This window comes from Podarcis muralis, chromosome 10, assembly GCF_964188315.1.
Source record: "Podarcis muralis chromosome 10, rPodMur119.hap1.1, whole genome shotgun sequence".
NCBI lineage: Eukaryota > Metazoa > Chordata > Lepidosauria > Squamata > Lacertidae > Podarcis > Podarcis muralis.
In genome coordinates this window covers 61,002,571-61,027,162 of record NC_135664.1, presented here as the reverse complement: position 1 = coordinate 61,027,162, position 24,592 = coordinate 61,002,571, and the positions used below count along the sequence as shown (strand labels likewise).

The window sequence follows — 24,592 nt, the reverse complement described above, 5'->3', positions numbered from 1 at the left end:
TTAGCAGTATTAGACCCTGCCGGGTACCAGGACACTGTAAGCTGCCTGGGCCTGATTTGGGAGGCCTTCATGACTCAAGTCTCCCTCTCACTGAATTGTTGCTTCCAATCCCAATATATCTTTTTTTTTTGGGGGGGGGAGAGATATACCTCTTGGTTCAATAGGTGACACTTTCAACACCTGATTTGATTATTTAATTTTGATAACTCCTTATATATTAAATATATAAGCAGTATACAAAAAAACCAAAGCAACAACAGACAACTTAAACAAAAAATGTTACAAAAATACAAAGTTACATATAAAAATGTTATATTAATACAAAGTAACTATGTGGGCAGGACACGGGTGGTGCTGTGGTCTAAACCACTGAGCCTAGGGCTTGCTGATCAGAAGGTTGGCGGAGGGTGAGCTCCCCTTGTTTGGTCCCTGCTCCTGCCCACCTAGCAGTTCAAAAGCACGTCAAAGTGCAAATAGATAAATAGGTACCGCTCCAGCAGAAGGGTAAACCGTGTTTCTGTGCGCTGCTCTGGTTCGCCAAGAGAGGCTTAGTCACGCTGACCACATGACCCAGAAGCTGTCTGTGGACAAACGCCGGTTCCCTCAGCCTATAGAGCGAGATTATTGCGCAACCCCAGAGTCGTCCGCAACTGGACCAAACAGTCACGGGTACCTTTACCTTTACTAACTATGTGGGCTGTCGAGAGGGAACAAGCTTGTTTTCTCCTGTTCCAGAGGCAAGGACATGACTCAAACCAATGGCTTCAAGGTTCAAGAAAGGAGATTCCAACCAAACAGGACGTTTCTGGCAGTAAAAGCTGTTCCATGGCTCCCTCGGGAGGTGGTGGACTCTCCTTCCTGGGAGGTTTCTAAGCAGAGGTTGGGTGGCCATCTGTCATGGATGTTTAGCTGAGTTTCCTACACTGACCCTTCCAAGTCTACAATTCTATAATTCTAAGCTGGTGTTAACGGCATAGCTACAGGAGCAGGATCAAAAGTTGGCAAGCCTAGAAAGGAACAGGGTGGGGATGGCTAACACACTATTCCTCCAAAATAGCCTGCCATGTTGCCAAACCCAGTGCTCCATCCATAGCTCTCCTTTGCTCCTGGCTTGCCACCTGGGAGTCTGGGTATTGCCCCACAGGGGGCCAGATTTTGCATCAAGGCTGCCAGCTGCTGACTCTTCCTACTCCATCTCAAGCCTGTCTAGCTTTCTCAAATCCATACCCAGCATTTTGCATCCCACCTCGCCGCACACTGGCTCTCTAGAACATTGCCTTAATTAAAAAAAGAGGTGTCCATACATCACCTACAACAATTCACAGTGCGTTCAAAAAGCTTTCCACAAAAAGATGGCTCTAATTAAGAGCCGGTCTTTAAATCCACATTTTAATCTGCGATTTGTGAATTAATCAACATCGCGCCAATTAATTAATTCAGTGTTAATTTAATGTACAACAGGGCGTTGGAAAGAGACAAATATACTAAATTATGGAAAGAGACGCAGACCTGCATTACACGCTGAAGGAAAGCGGCTGATGAATAGAGCTGGAATAAGGTCAATACAATATAGTTAAACTCCCAGGCATGTACGAATGAGAATATAAGAGGCAGCAAATCGCTCTCCTGGAACATCAAGATGAGTAAATGTGAAGGTTTTATTTCCTGACTAATGTTATCGCCACTGCTGTGCAGTGAATCAATCATACCTTTTGCAGAATCCCTAATATATTTTGAAATGTTCTCCTTCAGGGATGGAAATTCTCGGCCTGATGGCAAATGTCGTAAAAGTAGCTTTGGCAGGATAAACCACCTAGCTAAGGAAGCTATGGACCAGAACCTCACTCCAGTTGTGTGCCTTGCTATGTTGCAGTTATCTGAAAGGGTCCCCATTGTAGAATCTGCACTGTGACCGATGTCAACATGCGGCAACCTCAGGGTGGGTACCAGGGCCCACTGATGAAAACAGCCCTTGCCCATTTTAACGAGGAACATAGTACGACATATGAAAAAAGATCTGGGGGTCTTAGTGGACTGCAAGCTTAGCATGAGCCTACAGTGTGATGCTGCAGCAAAAAAAGCTAATGCTATTCCAGGTTACATCAGTGTCCAGATCAAGGAAAGCAATAGTCCTGCTGTATTCCGCCTGGCCTTTAATTTGAATTCAGCCTGATCTTTTATTTCCCTTCCCTTCCCTCCCCCTCCCCTTTTATGAAGACCACCCGCTCTGAGACCCCACAGATAATTCTCCCCTGGCCTCCTCGCTGGCCCAAGTAGGACCAACTCAGCCAGCTAGCCCTGGGGATTATCTAATTGATTTTTTATTTTATTGTCATTCATGTTTTTATACTGTATTTTATGCTGTTTTTATAATTAAGTGTTTTAAAGTGCTTTAAATTTGTTGTTAGCTGCCCTGAGCCTGGTTTTCGAACCGGGAAGGGCGAGGTATAAATAATAAAATTATTATTATTATTATTATTATTATTATTATTATTATTATTATTATTCTGCCTTGATCAGAATACTCACCTGGAGTACAGCTTCCTATTTAGCTATAGTTCCTATGAAGGGGAGAATACTTCCAAGGCTAAGCCATATATGAGCAGCGTATCCACACAGTGAAGAAAGAAGCTGCCAAACTTATCTACCTTCACCACTGGCTCACCTTCTGTCTTCAAGAGAATCAAATTAGTTGAAAGAGGGGGGAACCACCCCACTTATTTGGAAGTGTTTTGAATTCCTCTCCGAAGAGCCGTACCAGCTCCATAGTTCTAACTAGAGGGGTTAATTGAAAACTGCTCTCATCGTGTACAAGAGCCCAGCCAGAGCCTTCTTTCGATTGGGTGACTGTCACATTATGCTCTTGCTGTTCACCTCCCTCCTCGCCTTGCAGACAGGAGAAAGCAATCTATTGTTCCTGGCTTGGTTTTAATCATTACAACTGTCACACCAATATGATATCTCTACCGCTATGTATATCTAAATTCATTAAAAAACAACAACACAGCAGCGGCAGAAAACTGAAAGGCAAATATAAATATTGGGAGAGAAAAAAATATGGACGCTTTACAGCAGGGGCGAGGAGTCTCAAGCCCGTGGCAGCCTTCTAGGCCTTTCGGAGTGACCCTCAAACTGTACCGCAGATCACACAGTCCCTTGGCCAGATACCTCTTACTGGCTCTGCACACACTTTGGAACTCCCTGCCGATTGACCACAGCCATGCACCTTCACTCTACTCTTCTTGGCAACTGCTGGAATCATGTTTGTTTAATTAGAAGAGTTTGGATTTGATATCCCACTTTATCACTACCCTAAGGAGTCTCAAAGTGGCTAACATCTCCTTTCCCTTCCTCCCCCACAACAAACACTCTGTGAGGTGAGTGGGGCTGAGAGACTTCAGAGAAGTGTGACTAGCCCAAGGTCACCCAGCAGCTGCATGTGGAGGAGTGGGGAATCGAACCCAGTTCACCAGATTATGAGACTAACACTCTTAACCACTACACCACACTGGCCAATTCAGACAGGAAGAAACTGTTGCATCTTTTAACCTTTTTTTTTTTTTTTTTGCTTACTGTTAATTTTAATTATTTTTGTATGTTTTAAATACTTCCCGGTGGTCCGTCCTCCCCGCCCCCCATTGGTAATATTATTGTTTTTGTAAACCACTTTGAGGTTTTGCTACAATCAAGCAGTCGATGAATGTTGTGAAATAAACGAATGAATAAATTTATGTTTTCGCCTGGCCGGAAGGTGGCCTAGAACTCTGATAACGCCTCTTGTTTGCCTGGGTGGAGAAGAGAGGGATGTCTGAGTGCCTGCAGAAACTAGCCTGCTATGTAAAGGTAAATTTTATAGTCATTGCTCCACCCACTTTTACCTCTGGCCCCACCCACCACCAGCATGTGGCCCCTGGGGGGTGCTCAGAATGTGGCCCTCAAGCTGAATGAGGTTCCTCCTGTCTGCTTTATGGTATGATCCTGGGCATTTAGAGGTCAATCCCTCTGAGCTCAGAGGAAATTAGGCTGCATTCCTATGCACGCCTACTTGGAAGCAAGTGCCATTGAATCCAACAGGACTTGCATCTAAGGAGACATGTATAGGGTTGTGCTGCAAAGCTTTGAGTCCATCTCCCATCAGCTCTGCTAGCTAATACGACCAACAGTGAGGAATGATGGGAACTGTAGTCCAGGAACAACATCTGGAAGGGCTAGGCATCGCCACTTTGGGTATGCAGGCCTGGTTTAGCTATATGCAGCAGTTTATGAGGCAACAGCAGAAGAGCCTGTGGCAACATCTCAAGTAACAATGACCAGGTAGATCCAATGATTTATAGCAGGGGTGGGGAACCTGGCCCCCTCCAGATCCTGCTGAACTACAACTCCCATCAGTTCTAGAAAGCATGACCAATGGCTAAGGATAAGGCCATCTTCCAGCTGTCTTGCCCACCCCCTTGCCTTGGGAGTCCTCATAAGGAAGCTGGTCCTGGAGGAAGAACTGTGAGGGGAGAGACTCCATCAGGCAAGGCCTCCTTCCACCTGCCTTGCCCCACCCTCCAGTCTCTGCTTCTCAATTTGTATTGTATTATTTTATGCACTGTGGCTTGCCGTTGTTTTATTGATTGTAGTTTGGAAATTATTTATTGTAATTGTTAAGAGTGGGTTTCTGTTTAATTTTTATATGCTCATATTATTATTCTATACTATTCTAATGATTGTTGACTGTTACTTTATTTGGTGTAGATTGCTTATTTTAAAGCTGTTTTATTATCACATTTTTGTATTGCATTAGATGGTTATAAGGTTCTTTGTTTCTTCAGCTTGTAAACAGCCTTGAGTATTGTAAGACAGAAAGACGGTATACAAATTAAAACTGATGGTGATGATGAAGGGGTGGTGGTATCGCTTTCCCTGGAGGTTTTAAAGCAGAGGTTGGGTGGCCATCTGCCATGTAAGGTCTAGTTGAGATTCCTGCATTGCAGGGGGTTGGACTAGATGACTCTCGGGGTCCCTTCCAACTCTACAATTCTATGATGGGAGTTGTAGTTCAGCAAGATCTGGAGGGCATCATGTTCCGCACACCTGATTTGCAGGAAGCCGTACATTCCAACCATCACTTTGGAGCCCAATAAAATACGGTAGCTTTAAGTATATAAAGCAGCCCTTAAGGACTTTGGATTTTATGACTGTTTGTCAAAAGTCCCTATTCCACTCCCTCAGCAAATCACATGCTCTGAATGAAATGCTTTCAATGCAAGCTCTTCTGTTTTTTCCATCCCAAGAGCATAATAGCAGCCAGGCTAGATCAGGCCAAAGCCCAGTCAAGCCCAGTGTTCTAGCATGGAAATCCTGTGTCTGTATACTTAGAAGTAAATGTTCCATGGGATTCATTCCCATGCAAGCATTCACTGGATTGTAGCAGCAATCTTAAGGTGAGATCAAAAGTCAGTCACACTCAGAGTAGACCCACTGCACCACGCAAGGCAGAAAGGGGCAAAAAATGCCAGTTCCCTACGCTACCTACCAGGCTGGTGCAGCGAAGAGGCCTGGATCAGGGCCATTGCCATACATGACTGCAAAGGGGGCAGTTGAGGACCCATCAACATCCCTCGTGTGAGGACTACCAGGCTAGATGGGGGAGGGGGACCATGGATACAGCCCCCCCAAGCAGAATGCTGAGGTAGCCTCATGGTGCTTGTTCTAGTTATCTCCCGCTGCAATGCACTCTATGTGGGGCTACCTATGAAGGTGACCTGGAAACTACAACTATGTGGCAGCTAGACTGGGGGCGGCCGCCGAGACCACATAACACCGGTCTTGAAAGACCTACATTGGCTCCCAGTACGTTTCCGAGCACAATTCATAGTGTTGGTGTTGACCTTTAAAGCCCTAAACAGCCTCGGCCCAATATACCTGAAGGACCATCTCCACCCCCATCATTCTGCCCGGACGCTGAGGTCCAGCACCGAGGGCCTTCTGGTGGTTCCCTCATTGTGAGAAGCAAAGCTACAGGGAACCAGGCATCAGATGTCAAAGAGATAAACAACTAGTTGACATTTAGAAGACATCTGAAGGCAGCCTTGTTCAGGGAAGTTTTTAATGTGTGACATATTAATGCATTTTTAATCTTTGTTGGAAGCCAGATGGGTGGGGTACAAATAAATTATTATTATTATTATTATTATTATTATTATTATTATTATTATTAAACCCAGCACCTTTCAGTGGATTCACCTGTCACAGGATTCACACAAGAAGGGCTCATCTAGTCTAGCATCCTGTTCTCACAACAGCCAACCAGATGCCTGCAGAAAACCTGCAAGCAGGATCCGACCATCAGAGCAGTCTCCCCTCTTGTGGTATCGGACAGTTGGTCTTGAGAAGCCCTTAGCAGCCCTCTCTTTCATATGCCACACATTCAATTTCAGCTAGTATTAATCGGGGGGTAGTGGTTGGGTCACCTTTCATAATATGGCGCCAATGATAACAACAACAACAACAGTAGTAGTAGTGGCAAGAGTATTGTTAGCCCAGAAATGGAAGCAAGAAGAAATTCTGACGAAAGAAGAATGGCAGACGAAATTAATGGACTATGCAGAATTGGACAAAATGGCAGGAAGGATTTGAAACCTGCGGGACCAGAGATTCACAGAAGATTGGAAGAAGTACAGTGGTGCCTCGCAAGACGAAATTAATTCGTTCCGCAAGTTTTTTCTTCTTGTGAGTTTTTCGTCTTGCGAAGCATGGTTTCCCATAGGAATGCATTGAAAATCAATCAATGCGTTCCTATGGAAACCGACTTCAGACCAGGTCCGGGGACAGTCTGTCCCCCGACCTCTTCTGAAGGCTGGGGGGGGGGGGGAGACAAGGGCTTTTCTTCCCACTGCCAGCCTTCAGAAGGCTGTTCTGAAGGCTGGCGGTGGGAAGAAAAGCCCTTCTCCCCACCTCCCGCCCTGCAAGCTCCGGGGACAGGAGAGCTTTGCTGCCGACCGACAGCATTTTAAAAGCCCCCTAATCCTCTTACTCTTTCGTCTTGCGAGTTTTTCATTTTGCGAGGCGTTCGTCTTGCGAGGCACCACTGTATATGAATTATTTGAAGATCAACTGTAATCAACAAATTACGCTAGTAGGACTACAAGAAGTTTTGTAAGGAGAAATATACGAAGTGTTACAAAGTAGAAAAAGACAGAGATATTGGTTATGAGTTTGAAATGTAATAGGGAAAATAAGAAATGCATACTAAGAGATTAGATTGGAAAATTTTCAGACAGGACTGATGGAAGTCCAAAAAATTGAATAAGATGTAAAAGTATGTTTAATTACTGTTGAAAATAATATGTTAAAAAACTAATACATTTTTCTATATATAAAAGAATAGTAGTAGTAGTAGTAGTTTATTATTTATACCCCGCCCATCTGGCTGGGTTTCCCCAGCCACTCAGGGCGGCTCCCAACAGAATATTAAAAACACAAAACATTAATAACTTCCTTAAACAGGGTTGCCTTCATGTTGTGTGGGGGGCAGGATTTATATTGGGGCGGGGGCAGAACCGAGCTATCTGCAACGCGATTGGTCAGTTAGTTAAATATTTTTATTTATTTACTTGATTTAGTGGGGGCAGCTGCCCCCCCCCCTTTTGGCTACGCCCATGCTCCCCCCCCCCCCAATGGATCTTCTCAATTTTAAATCCAGCACTCTGCTAATTATCATTAAGGGTAACTTTCTCTCCCTGGCGGCCGCCCTAATCCTCTTACTTAGTTCCACACACATGGATCCTCCACATTTCTCAGCGCGGCGGCGAGACCACGCGACGCGCATCCTGCACGTGTGAACCGCCTCGCCGCCCCCCCCCGCGGGGCTTCTTCCACCAGCGAGCGAAGCCCGGGCCGTCCAGGAGAGGGCGTTTGCGGCCCGCGGGAAGCTCCGAGCGCACCAAGCCGCCGAGGCAGAGGCGGGCACTTTGGAAGCAGCAGCGGGCCGTGCGGAGGGCAGTTCAGTCGGCGGCTCCTCTCTCGGCAGCCTCGCCGCTCTCCCCGCCCGTCGGCTCGGACGCCCTGCGCGGACCAGGCGGTTCTCGTCCTCCCTGGGAAGGAAGGGAGAGGAGAGACGGGAGGCGAGGGACCAGCAGCGCGGTAAGAGGCGCACAAAAGGCGTCGGGGGAAGCGGGGGAAGGGTCGCTCTCCCCCACCCACAATCGGGGGGGGGGGAGAGGCGGGAGGGGGGTCGCCCCCAACCCCGCTGGGGCCCAGACCCACATTCCCCTGCTTTCATGCTCCCCGCTGGGCTTCGAGGGGGTGCGAAGTACAGCGTCTGGGGGGGGGGGCGCCGTCTGCTCTCCTGGAAGATTTTGGAGGGGGGGTCTCTCTTGGTGCCAAACCCACGCCCCCCCCCCCGTCTGTTTTCCGCCCTGGAGCTCCTGAGACCCAAGCCTTTGCTCTCTTTCTCCACTGCTCGTGAAAAGCGTAACGTGTGAAATGGCCGCGCGTGTTTGTAAAAGATGGAAGGGGGCGCGGGTTCAGTAACAGGCGCTCCCGCCCGCCGCCGCCCTGTCCAGCCGAGACGTGCGCTGCTCCGCTTCCCTTCCCCTGTAACCTGAGCGCTCGCTCACTTACCACACCTGTGATCTATCTTGTCAGCTGGTTTTGTTTTTTATATATATAAAAAAAACAACTAGGGAAGGATTGTAGTTGCTGGCTTTTTATTGCTTCCTGGAGTAGATAAATGTGCTCCTTGGAGGAAATCCCAGCTTCCTCCCCCGCCCCCAAGCTTTTATATCTTTCCACGATTAGGCTGTGCAGTCCTGACCCCGCTTACCTGAGAGCAAGCCCCGTTGAATGCAACAGGACCTCCTTCTGAGTAGACATAGGACTGCAGCCTTTAAACTCTGGGGATTGCATTGCCTTTTAACAGCAGCTAGTGCTCCAGATTCTTCTCAGAATCAGGGAAGGGGCATTAAAAACTGCCCCAAAGATGTATACCTCCGTGTGTTCTTTCTCAGCTGAGGAAGTGTGGTGTAGTGGTTAGAGCAACAGACAGGGAGGTTAGGCTTTAAATCCCCACTTGGCCAGTGTGACCTTGAGCCAGCTGCTATCTCTTGGCCTATCCTACCTTGCAGGGTTGTTGTTGTTGTTGTTGTTGTTGTGTGTGTTTGTTTGTGTGAGTGAGTGGAGATACTGCCTGGAATTTCTTAGAGAATATTTATTTACATTTATATATAAATGTAATAGTAACTAGCTATATTGCTACTTTTTCTGCCCCGCTCCTAATCGCAGGGAATTTCTTATTGTGCTGTGTACACACCATTCATTTTGAGCACTCTCTTCCTAAGAATCACCAGAACTGTGTTTTGTTAAGGGTGCTGGGAATCATAGCTCTGTTGGGGGGGGGTAAACTACAGTTCCCAGAATTTTTGAGGGGGTGCACTTTAAATGCATGGTCACTCTTAACCACAATTAGCCACCGCCCATTTTGACTAAGGTGCATGACCTCCTGCATGACCCATTTTCAGCCCATGGCGAGCTCTCCATCTCTCTGTCTGTTTATTAATCTGCATTAGTGTTTGTGAGTACTAAACTGAGAGCAGTTGCTTATTCTGTCAAGGAAAAGCGCCAGGGAAACTTCTCCATAGCAGGCTGGATAAGTGATGGTTAGTTAGGACTTCTCTAGTGGATTCTTGTGTTCCAGTTTATGATGTGGTACCTGTTGGTTATTGGCCTGGTTAGCAACACATAGTCACTGCCTCTTGAGCTGGAAGTAATAATACCCATGGGTATTTATTGTTAAATATACTGTGTAGGGCATCTTTTTACAATTGTGGTTTGCATCTGCTTGGTAGATACAGTGGTACCTCGGGTTAAGTACTTAATTCGTTCCGGAGGTCTGTTCTTAACCTGAAACTGTTCTTAACCTGAAGCACCACTTTAGCTAATGGGCCCTCCTGCTCCTGCGCCGCTGGAGCACGATTTCTGTTCTCATCCTGAAGCAAAGTTCTTAACCTGTAGCACTATTTCTGGGTTAGCGGAGTCTGTAACCTGAAGCGTATGTAACCTGAAGCGTATGTAACCCGAGGTACCACTGTATATAATAACAGGCAGCCCCACCAACTTCAGCCTTGAACTTTATCACAGAACATCAGATGTTAACGTGTGGCAATGTTAGAAGCAGGAGGCTGATGTTTTGCCATGAGTGGAAACTGATGGATTTGTAGCAGGGAGTCTAACTCAAGAAGGTAGTGCCCTCTCCCCAAAAAGATGATGAAGTCAATGCAATATGCCAAATTGTTGTTCCTTGCAGGCTGCAGTTCAGTGTTTAGCACTCAGGCCAAAAGGTGAGTCACGCAAACATGTGACAAGATTTCTGTCACATTCTTGAGCCTGCTATAGTATGTGTGAATTTTCTGATTTAAAAATAAATGGAAAGTTAACTTTCTAAGTATTTCTGTTCTTTGCCGTTGAACTAACACAAGCAAAAAGTTAAATCCTGGGACCACAAGGTGACAATAATTAGGTTGGCAAGGACCTCCCTTCAATTCCTCAGTTTGTGCCTAAGAGTTTGCAAAATGGTTTGCAGTGATAGCCAACTAATACATGTTTGGAGTAGACCTATTGGAAACTACTGCACTTACTCTAACGTTGGATATCACTCTTCGTGCACCAGCAAGCACTTTCTAGTCAGGGCAGAACAAATGCAAAATAAAGGGACCGGTTTTGCTATGGACAGTTCACACAATTGTTGGCTTTTGTTGCCGTTGTTGAATTGGTTGGATGATTTTATCCATCTTTTTTGAGATGGGTCAGATGAATGCATGCTTCCACCTGTGACCTCCCATCTCAGCTTCTGTCTCTAGCACTTAAGGTGAAATGTTCCTGCTCTACTTAACAACTATGGTTGCTGCTACTTTGGCAGTTCAGCCTGAGCATCTCGGAAGCTTGCCTCCAAGGCTTAACTCTAGGTCATGGGTAGGCAAACTAAGGCCCAGGGGCCGGATCCGCCCAATTGCCTTCTAAATCCGGCCCGCGGATGTTCCGGGAATCGGCGTGTTTTTGCCTGAGTAGAATGTGTCCTTCTATTTAAAATGCATCTCTGGGTTATATGTGGGGCATAGGAAATCGTTCATTATTTTTTTCAAAATATAGTCCGGCCCCCCACAAGGTCTGAGGGACAGTGGACCGGCCCCCTGCTGAAAAAGTTTGCTGACCCTTGCTCTAGGTGGATCTGTAAAAGGCAGTTTCTGTTTCTTTCTGGTAGAAATGTTAGGGTTCTTCCTCCAGACTGTCACTTGGCGGGAGGCTGAGCATGCTTGTTATTGCCAAACTACGTTCGTGCAAACTCAGAAAGGTGCAAATCAGTGCATTGCGGGTGGAGCAGAGGCAGTCTGCACCGTGCTGGATTTGAGCACACACCGCTTTTGCTTGGGCTGCACAAGTTGTCCTGATGTCTTGTCCACACCTAAACCCCAAAGCAGAATCTGTCAGTTGCTTCAGCTGTCTTGCAAAGGCATCTCTTTTCCCTCGACCCACAAGATCGGGATATTGCCAGTACTGACTTCCTGTTTTTGGCATATGTTTATACATCTTTAAAGTTTTGCTTTACCAGGTTTAGTGTTGTATCTCTGTTTTTGTGGCATCATTTTGTTGTGTTTGCGTTTCTTTCTTTTTATACATTGCATAGAGATTTTCAAACAGGAATACGAGCACATGCCACGGCTAGATACTTCGTAGCTTTTTTATTTCCGATTACTTAAAATAGATGCTCGATTCCGTATTAAATGTTGCCTTGGTTGAGTTAGCAATTGTACAGTGAACCCAGGGTCAGCCTTTGCTTTGGTATCGGGCTTGAGAATCAAAATTCCCACGTTTTCCTTGCCTGCTGCTGCTGGCAAAAGATCCCAGAGAAGTTACTTGATCTCCCTTTAAGAGGTGGAACGACTTTCTGGTTTCTCCAAGCTGAATGGAGACTTTTTGTATTGCTGGTTTCTAAAGCTCTTTCTCCAACTGTAGCAGAATCTCTCTTCTCAACCTGCCTGTGGCTGCCAGCCAGGAGGAAAATCACCCTGACACTTTTTGAACTGCAGCCCATTACAGGGAAGGGTCACACGCTTGACTCCATCCGAAACCTTCTGATCGGTCAGGGAATGAATGGCGTTAGGTCTCATCTCCTGGGTTTTGATTCCCTTAATATGGAGATCCTGAATAGAACGTCTGTCTGGGCCAATTTCTTTATAGAGCTCAAACCTGGGCATGAAAACAATTTGCCTCTGGATTCCCCCGTCCCCCAAACCTCCTTCATTTCCTGAGAGCCTGTTTAGCATTCAGCAAAACGGAGCAATAAAGCTTTTTCTGGGCTGTACACCAGACCCTCAAAATGTCCCTATTTTCCAGGGACAGCCCCAGATTTACAGAAGCAGTCCCGGTTTCTGATTTGACCCTGGAATGTCCCACTTTTCCTTAGAATGCCCTTGTTTTCATCAGAGAAATGGTGAAGTGTATGGTAGGACATCCCTATTTTCATCAGATAAATGTTGGACGGTATGGAGTTATGCGACCCCTGAGCCAAGGAAATAAATAACTGTACAATCTTTGGAAGACATCTGACAGCAGCCCTATACAGTCATACCTCATGTTACATTTGCTTCAGGTTGAGCCTTTTCAGGTTGCGTCCTGCGGCGACCCGGAAGTACCAGAAAGGGTTACTTCCGGGTTTCGCCGCTCGCGCATGCGCAGACACGCAAAATGATGTCATGCGCAGAAGCAGCGAATCGCGACCTGCAGGTGTGGGTTGCATTCCTTTCAGCTTTCGAACGGGCCTCCACAACGGATCCCGTTCGCAACCAGAGGTACCACTATACAGTGGTACCTTGGGTCTCAAACAGCTTAGTTGTTGAACAAATCTGCTCTTGAACGCCGCAAACCCGGAAGTGTTCTGGTTTGTGAACGTTTTTTGGAAGCCAAACATCCAACACTGCTTCTGATTGAGTGCAGGAAGCTCCTGCAGCCAATCGGAAGCTGCGCCTTGGTTTTTGAACAGTTTTGGGAGTCGAACAGACTCCCGGAACAGATTAAGTTCAAGAATCAAGGTACCACTGTGTAGGGAGTTGGTTTTTTTTAATGTTCAATGTTTTATTGTGTTTTGATATATGTTGGAAGCCACCCAGTGTAGCTGGGGCAACCCAGTCAGATGGGTGGGATATGAATAAAATAATAAATAAACAAACAAATAAATAAATTGAATAGGATAGGATATCCCTATTTTCATTGGAGAAAGAGGTTTCAATGTTCCTTCCATGAGTGTCTCATGAAATATGGGTGAACCAGGTATTCTACATTGAGCTCCTGGAAGAAAAGGGTGGGATATCAATGAAATAAAACAAAATAAACAAAAGTAAATAAATATCCGTTGGATTGTTGCTGATGACAAATTGCATCCCTTCCCCTGCCCAAATTCGCTTCTAAAACTGACACCCACGTCAACCTTGTTGGTACCAACTGCACAGCAGCCAAAGAGATAGAAAAGTACGATACTAGCTGGTATCTCTCCAGCCACCGGACATCTGCGTCAGCACTAGAAAAATGAGCTGCTTCTTCTTAAGTTGCGTCTACTGTGGCTTCAGGAAAAGCTAAGATCGGGAAATGTCACAAGTCCAAACAAAATGCACCCATTCTCTAGCGCAGTGTTGGATGCTGTGAGATAACAGTGCCTGCCTTATCGAGACTTACACCTGGTCTGCTTGAAAAGTGCAGCATTTCTGGCACGGGTGCGATTGGGGCACCTATCGCTTTCACTTTGAGGAAAGGAAGTAGAGTTTTATCCCATCGTTTCTCAATAGCGGGCCAGAACAATGAGCGTTCCTGCTCTTGCAGTGTCCATAACAACTCTATCCCTGTTTAGCTAATCGGATCGGAGGATGCAGGGGGCAGTGTTTGTGTGCAGAATTGTACCTGTCCTCAAACTCTGCCTGTTGCTCAGCTCTCTGCGCTGATGCTTTCTTTACAAGGCACAGGAGAGTGTCTACATAGACATAACTTGTCTGTATACTGGCCTGGTTCATCTATGACAGTGGTTTTCAAGCAGTGTGCCGTGGCGCCCTGGGGTGCCTTGAATGATGGCCAGGGGTACTGTGGGCAACACTGGCCTCTGTCCCTCTTTCCTTCCCTCCCTCCTCCAATGCCCTCCCACATCTCTGCCTCCCCAAGGCTTGCAGAGCTGTTTGTTGCAGCTGCCCTGGCCACAAGCTCCGCAGGCGAATGATGCTTCTGGGACTGGTCAGCGGGTGCTGGTTGCCAGGAGCCAAGGTGACCTCGGAGCAAGCAATCAAGTGGTGAGGGAGCCCAGCCAGTCCACGAACCCATGCAGTTGGGAGTGGACAGACAAGTCCCAGGCCCATGTGGGGCTGTGTGGGGAGACAGATCAGAGACCAGAGGCAGCGGCAGCAGCTGCCCAGAGGAGAGGAGGCAGAGGTTAATTTGCTGGGCTGGGTACACTTCACACTAGCCTGTGGTTCAGTATTATGTGTTAATCCAGAGTCCGTATGGAAGAGCCAGTTACTGCAGGAGTGCAGTCCCACTTCCCCCATTGAAAATTCCAGATTTGGTTGAAGGTGTAAGATGATTCTTTTGTCTTACTTGGTGTGATGTGGTCGCTGGGATACATCTGTTGATGGCTGGGTGGAGAGACCTTTGCATGCAGAAACAGATGTGGCAGCTGTGTATATATATGGTGCTGCTGTTTTTTTGCATCTGGATCTTGAAGCCTGTGTGGAGTAGGTCCATTCTTCTCCTGCTCACTGCTCGTTTTGCGAGGTGTAGATCGCTGCCACAAGCCTGTGTGGCCTGCTCACCCACACATTCAGACTGGTTTCCTCGCCAGTGGATGCTGCAGAGAGAACAATATACCTTTCAAACAATGTGGCAAATTCTCTTCCACAGGGGCCTCTGCAGGCAAGCAATATACATTCCTATGCAGCCATCCCACTGGGTCCTGCGATTTCATTCTGCATTGCTCTCTCGTTTCTAAACGTATTTTGGCAGCTGTAAGAGCTGTCAAATCTTGCTGCTTCTTTGTAATGGGAACCTGACAATTTGCACAGAACTGAATTCTGCATTCCTATAGACCTGGGCATGCCTGCTCATTATGCTCCTTGCTGCGGGACTTTTGGAGGATGTGCAAAATAAATCAATGCGCCTTGGGAGCAAGTTGTGCTCCCGCTTCATTGGAAACATTTATGCGCTGGCTATTGGGAGGTGATGGTTTTCTGTGATGTGGCGAAAAGTGGGGATCAACTGTACATGTCTGAGCAACATGTGGATGGATAGCGGCAGAAGAAGCAGAGTTTTCTTACCTATAAAGTACACAAACATCCTCTCCAGTTACCAGAATGTAATGCAAAAGGGATCTTTTATACATTCATGTTCCCCTATCAGTCCAGTACAGCATCAAGTGACATGTGATTTGTACCAATCGGCATGCAAATTTGTTTTATGGTCACTGGCTATAAACGACACTTTTGTTCATGCTATTTTCTAAGAGACATCTCTTTTCTTTCTCCCTTTTGGAAATGGGTGTGTGCTTTCTGTGTGTAGAGTGTGGGGGAAATACATAGTACGGATTGCAATTAGTTTTATGTGTTTTTAGAGACCCGTTCCGTTAAAAAAAACCCACCCCTTTGACTTAGAAAGTGTGTTTTCTATAAAAATTCAGGCGCCTTATCGCATCTAAACAGCTTGCTTGAAAGGGAATACAGACACTCTGCTATCAGTAGAAGGAGAAGGAAAGATGTTAGGGAGAAGGGGAGGGTTTTGATTTGACCAAGCTATGCAGGTAGAACAACTTGCCCTTTTCCCATCAGACACTGAAAAGCATTAAAAATGGTTTCAAAGAGGACCTATTCATTTGTGAGCGAAGTCTTTTTGACCTAAGCCATTTCTGAACTGTTACCAGCTAGAAATGCAAAGGGATGTTAATTTTACAGGACATTCAAATTGGCTAATTATATTAGCCCAAGCCATCAGAAACACTCTGTAGGGTGGGTGGAGAAGGTTGTAGTACAAAAGGGAGAATTCAAGTACCCGTTTTTAGGATTTTTAGAAATATGCCTAGCACCAGAGGGCAGCTGCTACGCACTCTACCGGAAATAAACACAGTAAACTGTTTCGTTTCTGCCCAAAGGGAATTGGTTAGGATTCGCTTCGGATGGGTACAGATGTCTTGCCTCAACCTCTTAACCGGGGTGAAAAGGTTTTGAGAGGGCTGTGTGATAGTGTGTTCCCTCCCCCAAGTGACTCCCCTCCTACACAAAATGCCCCCTCCCTCCTTGACGCCATCTTGGCTATGGTTAAGACTATCCAGGATTCTCACCTCAGCCAGAATGTGCAAACCATGGTTAGCAGGGAGTCACTGGGGAATGGAAGTAGGGAATTCTGGGACAGGTGTGAGGGCCGTTCCCTGTTCTTGCCACTATTTTGTGACATTTTGGGTTGGTTCATTGGATTTCGAGGTATTTCCCCCCCTCCCCACAGGCTCCCGCTTCCTTTGCCTTGAAGGAACTGAATGCTATTGCACTTCTTCCATCATCATCATCATTTATTGCATTTATACCCTACTTTTGTCTCCAAGGTGCATTGTTCGCCTCCCTCCATTTAACCCCCACCACAACCCTGTGAGGTAGGTTAGGCTGAGAGGCAGGGGCGGGTCCAGATTGTTGTTCTCTTGGGGGGTGGGCTGAGTAAAGCCCCCTAACAAGAGTTTCCTGGTGCTCTCTGGGTAGGCAAACTAAGGCCTGGGGGCTGGATCCGGCCCAATCGCCTTCTAAATCCGGCCCGCGGACGGTTCGGGAATCAGCATGTTTTTACATGAGTAGAATGTGTGCTTTTACAGTGTTACCTCGGGTTAAGAACTTAATTCATTCTGGAGGTCTGTTCTTAACCTGAAACTCTTCTTAACCTGAGGTACCACTTTAGCTAATGGGGCCTCCCGCTGCCGTCGTGCCACCCCCGTGCAATTTCTGTTCTCATCCTGAAGTAAAGTTCTTAACCCGAGGTACTATTTCTGGGTTAACGGAGTCTGTAACCTGAAGGGTCTGTAACCCGAGGTACCACTGTATTTAAAATGCATCTCTGGGTTATTTGTGGGACATAGGAATTTGTTCATATTTTTTTTTCAAAGTATAGTCCGGCCCCCCACAAGGTCTGAGGGACAGTGGACTGGCCCCCTGCTGAAAAAGCTTGCTGATTCCTGCTCTGGAGTATAGCATTCACTATAATGAAAAGGCTAGAGCTAAAGTGATGATGGTTTTATTGTCAACTTATTGACTACCTGCCAAATCTGCCCTGAAGTGAGCGAGGCATGAGAGAGTAGCGTGCTCCTCATGGCTGCAGCAGCACATCAGAGCATTTTGTTGACAGATGACCTTCCAGGTTCTTCATTTCAGTTCTTGATTTCTGTTGCCAAACAGAAGCCAGCTCTGCAAGGATACGCCTGCCAAAGTGAGGGATCCATAATCATTAGGAGAATCTCCTGCTGCTTTGATGAGATGGCTGTTTTGCTCTAACATTGGTCTTCTGTGCTTCACTTTTGATCTGTGGTGCCTTCTGTTAGTAACGCCCTTGAGATGTTGGACTACAACTCCCATCATCCAGTGTTAGAAACACAGATGTATAAGCTAGGCACCAAATGGCTCTTCAAACCAAGGTTACAGTTGGCAAAATAAAGTGTCCAGTTGCCATTTTTTGGGCAAGACTGCTCCAAAGTCTTATTTTGACTGACCAAGATGCTCAGTTAAACCTCTGGCTAGTTCAGATGACAACCTTGAGCTCGTTTAAGAACTTTGAGAACTTAAAGAAGAAAAGTCATTTGATCCAGGGACAGTCGTACCTTGGAAGTCAAACGGAATCCGTTCCGGAAGTTCCAAAACATACAGAAACCAAAGCGCCGCTTCTGATTGGCTGCAAGAAGCTCCTGCAGCCAATCGAAAGCCACGAAAGCCCCATCAGACATTTGGGTTCCAAAAAACGTTCGCAAATCAGAACACTCACTTGCAGGTTTGCAGCGTTTGGGAGCCAAATGCCCAAGTATCAAGGCTTTTGGGATCCAAGGTACAACTGTATTGGCCCATTCCATGGGTAGGCAAACTAAGGCCCGGGGGATCAGTGTGTTTTTATATGAGTAGAATGTGTCCTTTTATTTAAAATGCATCTCTGGGTTATTTGTGGGGCATATAGTCCAGCCCCCCACAGGGTCTGAGGGACAGTGGGCCGGCCCCCTGCTGAAAAAGTTTGCTCACCCCTGGCCTATTCCTACCCCTTTTTCTTAATGGTAACATGGTCCATTCACAACTTGGGAATATTCTTCACAACTGTGAGCAGGGCAGTGTGATGAGGACAAGCTGCAACAATTAACTATAACGTCGTTCACTGCTCTTGCTTAGGCTGCACAGCAAAAGCATTTCACACCCCCACCCCCACCCCAAAATTCACTCTGATTGTGTGGATAAAATATACCGTAACTGATAGACTTCTACAGGACGTGGTATTAGTGTGTGAAAACTGTCAAGATCCAATGATCCCCAGGCATGCATCCTGGGCATCTTCACTTGGTCACAAGTGGCCAATAGGTGCAAAAGGCGCCTGGCACCTGGCTAATTTCGAACTCTGCTCACCATTGGTCATGCTGGTTGGAGCTGATGGGATGGCAGCCTGGCATCCAGAGATCTCCACGTGGTCGCAGTTGGACCTGTTCCAGTTTCTGTGACTGACCCAAGGTCACCCAGTGAGCTTCATGGCTGGGTGGGGATTTGAACCCTGATCTCTTAGGTCCTCTAGTCCAACACTCTAACCGCTACACAACATTGGTTTGCTAGAGTCCTTCTGCTATGGGGCAGCTGTATAAATTAGGTAGGTAAATGAATATGGAGAAAGCAAAAGATCACCTAGAGAAGGATCTGAAATATCTTCATTGAAGCTTGAAATTGTTTTCTTCTGGATTGTTTTATTTGATGATTCAATGTGTTGTAAACTACTTTCAGATTTTTTATTTAAAATTTAAAGTGGTATAGAAATGAAATGAACAACAGCAATAGCAGCAGCAACAACAACAGTTAGGGGGCAGGGAGAAATGGTGCCTAGACATTCTGTTGTGGCAGGTGTGGAGGACTCCCTGGTCTACATGGGGTAACTGTGCCCCTGAAGGACCAGGTGTGCGCCTGGGAGTCATTTTGGTTCACAGCTGTCCATGGAGGTACAGGTCAATTCTGTGTCCAGGGCAGCTGTTTAATAGCTCAATCTGGTACGCAGGCTGAGACCCTACCTGCCCGCGGACTGTCTTGCCGGAGTGGTGCATGCTCTAGTTATCTCTCGCTTGGATTACTGCAATGTGCTCTATGGGGGGCTACCTTTGAAGGTGACCTGGAAACTACAACTAATCCAGAATGCAGAAGCCAGACTGGTGACGGGGAGTGGCCACCGAGACCACATAACACCAGTCCTGAAAGACCTACATTGGCTCCTAGCACGTTTCCGAGCACAATTGTTGGTGCTGACCTTTAAAGCCCTAAACAGCCTCGGTCCGGTATACCTGAAGGAGCGTCTCCAACCCCATCGTTCTACCCGGACACTGAGGTCCAGTGCCGAGGTCCTTCTGGCGGCTCCCTCGCTACGAGAAGCCAAGTTACAGGGAACCAGGCAGAGGGCCTTCTCGGTAGTGGCGCCTGCCCTGTGGAACGCCCTCCCACCAGATGTCAAAGAGAATTACAACTACCAGACTTTTAGAAGACATCCGAAGGCAGCCCTGTTTAGGGAAGCTTTTAATGTTTAACAGACAAAGTATTTTAATACTTTGTTGGAAGCTGCCCAGAGTGGCTGGGGAAACCCAGCCAGATGGGCGGGGTATAAATAATAAATTATAACTATGACCAAACTGCGGGAGGCGGTGGAAGACAGGAGTGCCTGGCGTGCTCTGGTCCATGGGGTCACGAAGAGTCGGACACGACTAAACGACTAAACAACAACATTACTATTACTATTACTATTATTATTATGGCGACTGTAAATTGGGTTTAAGGTGTCATTTGGTGATTAGGTTATATATCTGAATTTCTAACGCTGCTTGAATGGTAGGTGGATGGTGCTGTTTTGGCTGCCTGTGGATCCTTCCTTGGAGAATGATCTAGCTATTACTATCTAGGATGACTCATTATATACCTGGCGTGTATCATATGCAGTGAGAGGACTTTGTTTCCTCTTTGGGACTAAATACATTGCATACGTTCTTTCTTGGAAAAGGATGCACCTGCACATCTACTAATTATGATTCAGTCTCCTTAATGAACTATATGTCATGATTAGAAGAAGAGAGATGATTTACTGTATTTCCCCCCTTTTTTTTCAGTGGGATGGAAGTGACATTTCACATTTTGAGAATTAAGTTGCTGAGATCTCTTTTTTTAGGATTGAAAAGATATTATTCTGCCCAGAGCAATCATTTGCATAAGAAAATGTATGCCCCATGAGCTCTTGCACTCAAATTAATTGTCATTTGAGTCATGTGTGTGTATTTAGCAATCACTGAGTAATGGCTTTAAGAAAAATATCAGAACATGCTGTGCGTATGTAAGGAGGGAGGCTGCTTTTGCAATGAATTTGTAGGTGTTGTGGCACGTTTGAGAAAGTAGAAGTTGGTGCCCACACTGAGAAATGAGCAATAAAAAATGAAACAAAAATCTAAGGCAGCACACATTCTGTACCTTTAAATCATATTTGAAGCACATTCCCTCTCAAAGAATTCTGGGCAGTGTAGTTTGTTGAGGTTTGCTGGGAACAATAACGACAACAAGGAATAAACTACATTTTATTGCAGGCCCTACTGTGTGTGTAATTGACCCAAAAGTTGCTTATTGCTAGGTCCAGTTTGGTCACTGTTGGATTATGGCAGGGAGATTGTGGCTTAAGAATGACTTCCAGAGCTCTTAATGTCTATGTTTAAGAATGTTACATTTTAAAAGTAAAAGGTATGGCTTTTGATCCAGAAGTTCAGAGGTGCTCTTAATTGGCAAAGGGGTTTCCAAGAAGACCTTGCATTTTTAATATTTGCTTCTTGTAGTATAGCTACAAGAATTGATCGCCGAAGAATTTATGCTTTTGAATTATGGTGCTGGAGGAGACTCTTGAGAGTCCCATGGACTGCAAGAAGATCAAACCTCTCCATTCTGAAGGAAGTCAGCCCTGAGTGCTCACTGGAAGGACAGATCCTGAAGCTGAGGCTCCAATACTTTGGCCACCTCATGAGAAGAGAAGACACCCTGGATTAGACCCTGATGTTGGGAAAGATGGAGGGCACAAGGAGAAGGGGACAACAGAGGACGAGATGGTTGGATGGTGTTCTTGAAGCTACCAGCATGAGTTTGACCAAACTGTGGGGAGGCAGTGGAAGACAGGAGTGCCTGGCGTGCTCTGGTCCATGGGCTCACAAGGAGTCGGACATGACTAAACGACTAAACAACAACAGTATAGCATATGTTTGGGAACATATAGTTTCACAGTTGTATATATCTGTCTCTTTAACTAATTCGTTGTGTTTGTAGTCTTCCATTTGTTGCTGTTGAGATTTCTAACTTGGGAGCGGGTAGAATATAGACTCGGTTCTGCCGATTTGCTGCTGGCCAATTTCCGATGGACCAACTTCCTTAACTTCCTGGGTGGCAGAGCAGGCATTTTTGCATGCAAAAGCTCCCAGATAGGATCCCCAGTATCCCCAAGGAGAACGGGGAGAGACTCCTGTCTGAAATCCTGGAAAACTCATTCAGCTGATGTAAAACGCTGTATTGTCTAACTCTGTAGATGGCATCATTCTTATGGGCTTGCAGTGCTAGATTTGGTCTGAACCAACAACAAACTTGGCGTAAGCAAGAATGCAAACTGAGGTTTGCTATTAATTCATTCAGCCTTCGCCAACTTGGTGGGATGGGAGTTGTAATCCAAAACATCAGGTTGGTGAATCAGTTGGTTGCACCTTAGCTATTAAGGAATTCTTGCTATAGGTTTTTACTGTATTTTGTTGGAAGCCGCCCAGAGTGGCTGGGGAAACCCAGCCAGATGGGTGGGGTATAACTAAATAATAATAATAATTTATTCTTGCTTTGTAGGAGGGCAGAGGAGAAAGGGAGACCACACAAGATTGAAATCTGCCACTCCTGCTTTAACTTAACATTGTTAATAGTTTAACTTTGCAGCAGGCAACAGCATCCAATTGGATTAGATCCCCCTTTTTTCCAGGGACTACACTATGGAAAGAGGGTAACAATATCTATTCCAGTGATAGAACATATGTTTTGATCATCAGTTTTTCCCAGCTGTATTGAGTTAATTTTGCAGAAGACTCTTGTTGTACATTGTCTATGGCCTAGCTGCTAGAAAATCTCTCTGTGTGTATGAATGAAAACAATGACAAATATACAACACTCACACGGGCATTCTTGTTTGTGTGGCCACTTTTTGTTGTTTCTGGCAGAACTTCTGCATATCTAAAAACTCAATTTCCCCCCTCTCCTTTGGAATAGGCATACAACGGCAAGGAGTATTGAATTTCTAAATGATGTGCCCCTGTTGAAAAGACAGGAGCGACTCTTTATTAAAAGAAGACGCATTTGAGCCCTCTGTATAAACCACCTTTTCAAACCTCTCCTTGCTCATTTTGGCAAGATGTATCTTGCAGATGTGCTGTGGAAAATAGCTGAAGGGGAGTTGCACACCTTTGGTCTATATAACCGTCAGTTCACTGATGAAGGGAAGACAGCTTAAAAAAACAAACAAACCCAGAACAAAACAGCATCCCCTTTGGGTGCAAGATGTTCCAGTTGCACATCACTCTCTGCTTGTTTGAGAGATGCAGAGATGGGAGACGAACAATGCAGTTCCATGCATGTGCTTCCCCCAAAGAATCTTGGGATCTGTAGTTTTCCACTGAAATTCCCAGTGCCCTTAACAAGCTACAGTTCCCAAGTCAGGGATGGGGAACCTTTGGCCCTCTCAGCTTTTGGGGATGATGGGAATTGCCATGCAACAAGAAGGTCATCATGTGTAGATCACCTTGATATGGTGGTTTACCAGTGATGGTGATGACAATAATGAATAACATTAATACACAGATTCCCTATTTGTGCATATTGCTTCCAAAGAAGGTAAAGTCCAACCCTCCGTTTTGTTTTGTTTTGTTTTGTTTTGTTTCCTATTAACATTTTATTGTTTTCCTGTACTTTTACTGCTCTACTATTACATGATTATTCTTCTACGTGTACTGTGTTTTTTTTGCTCTGCCATTACTGATTAGCTAAATTGCTGTGAGATTTATTACGTATTTGAAGTCTCAGCTGTTGGCTTGAGACAACATGTATCTGACCAGTGGGATGAGTTAGGGGGATGCTGTATATAGGAGGAGGCTGCAGAAGATGTTTTCTTACTGGCTAGGTGTTTGTATAAAGAGGCAGAACTATTTTTAGGCACAGTGTTACCAATATTATTTGCTGCTAAATTGTTGCTGATATGGCTTCATGGTCTTAGCAATGCGTTAACTTTGTATAATGCTTTATCTGTTGGTTGTAGCTGCCTTGAACTCCCAACTGGAGAGAGAGGGTGAAATTTAAAAATCTCGAATAGATGCTAGTTAAGTTACTGGGTTGCATTTAACCAACATGCCTTAATTTCTGCTGATCGGCATCTCTGCATTGGGCTGACACCTTCCTTTAAAGTCACCTAACACTAGTTTTTAGCTTATTGTTGTTTTCAATTATTTTTGAATGTTTTAAATAGTTGCTTTTAACTATTTTTACAGGTAATTTGTTTTATTCCTTTTGTAAACCACTTTGAGGGTTGTTTTTTTTAGTTTATTTTACAATCAAGTGGTATATTCTTCATAAAAAACAAAACACAATAAGCTAAAAAACAGATTAAAATACCTGTCAAAGGACTACATTGCCTAAACGCAAATGCACCCACCAAATGCACGCAAATGATGTCAACAGGCAGGGACTTCCAAAGTTTGTGTGCTGCCACACTAAAATATCACTTTAAAAGAGGCGCAGAGTCATTCTTGGCAGTCGGCAGTGAGCCAGGTGGGCCAAGAGACCTGATGGCAAATAAAAGCAGATTCACGTAGTCTAATTGCAGCCGAGTCAACATTTATCAGGAAGTGCTTTTCTGAGACAATTCCGGAGACTTTCCTTTTTCTTTTTCTCACTTCCTCCTTTACCTCTTGAAAATATCAGTTTACAGAATTTTATCCCAAGTCCTCACCAAAAAATTTTTAATGGCAGCTGCCATTTTCTCACTCACACCCCCCACTTTTAATTGACCCTGGGGAGTTGTGGAGGATGGAAACTGGGGGCCAGTTTGCCAGCCCAATTGCCACTGGTGCCACGTATGTCAAGGGCATAACAAAAACCTGGAGCGGGGCAAGAACGAAGCTGCGTCGTTGCCACTCTATAATAGTTAGGCAAATTATTAAACAATAAATCCATTTATTTCCCTTAAAAAAACCCAACCCATTTAGAACTGCAAGTGCATAAGTGGACATGACAACACTTCAAAGAGGCCTATGTGAACCACCTGA

General features: G+C 45.5%; 1 protein-coding gene across 5 annotated transcripts in view; it reads left to right on the top strand.

Annotated features, from left to right (window-relative positions):
• Window positions 1-7,952: 7,952 nt before the first annotated feature.
• EPS8 (EGFR pathway substrate 8, signaling adaptor) overlaps window positions 7,953-24,592 on the top strand; it is a 145,415-nt gene continuing 128,775 nt past the window's right edge. For 2 of the 5 annotated variants that reach the window (XM_028746067.2, XM_077935247.1), the window contains exon 1: window positions 7,955-8,130. The gene's annotated coding sequence lies outside the window, so the exon portion shown is untranslated. Of the gene's footprint in view, window positions 8,131-24,592 lie in introns of all 5 variants that reach the window. The other 3 variants (XM_077935248.1, XM_077935246.1, XM_028746068.2) reach the window with 3 other exon arrangements.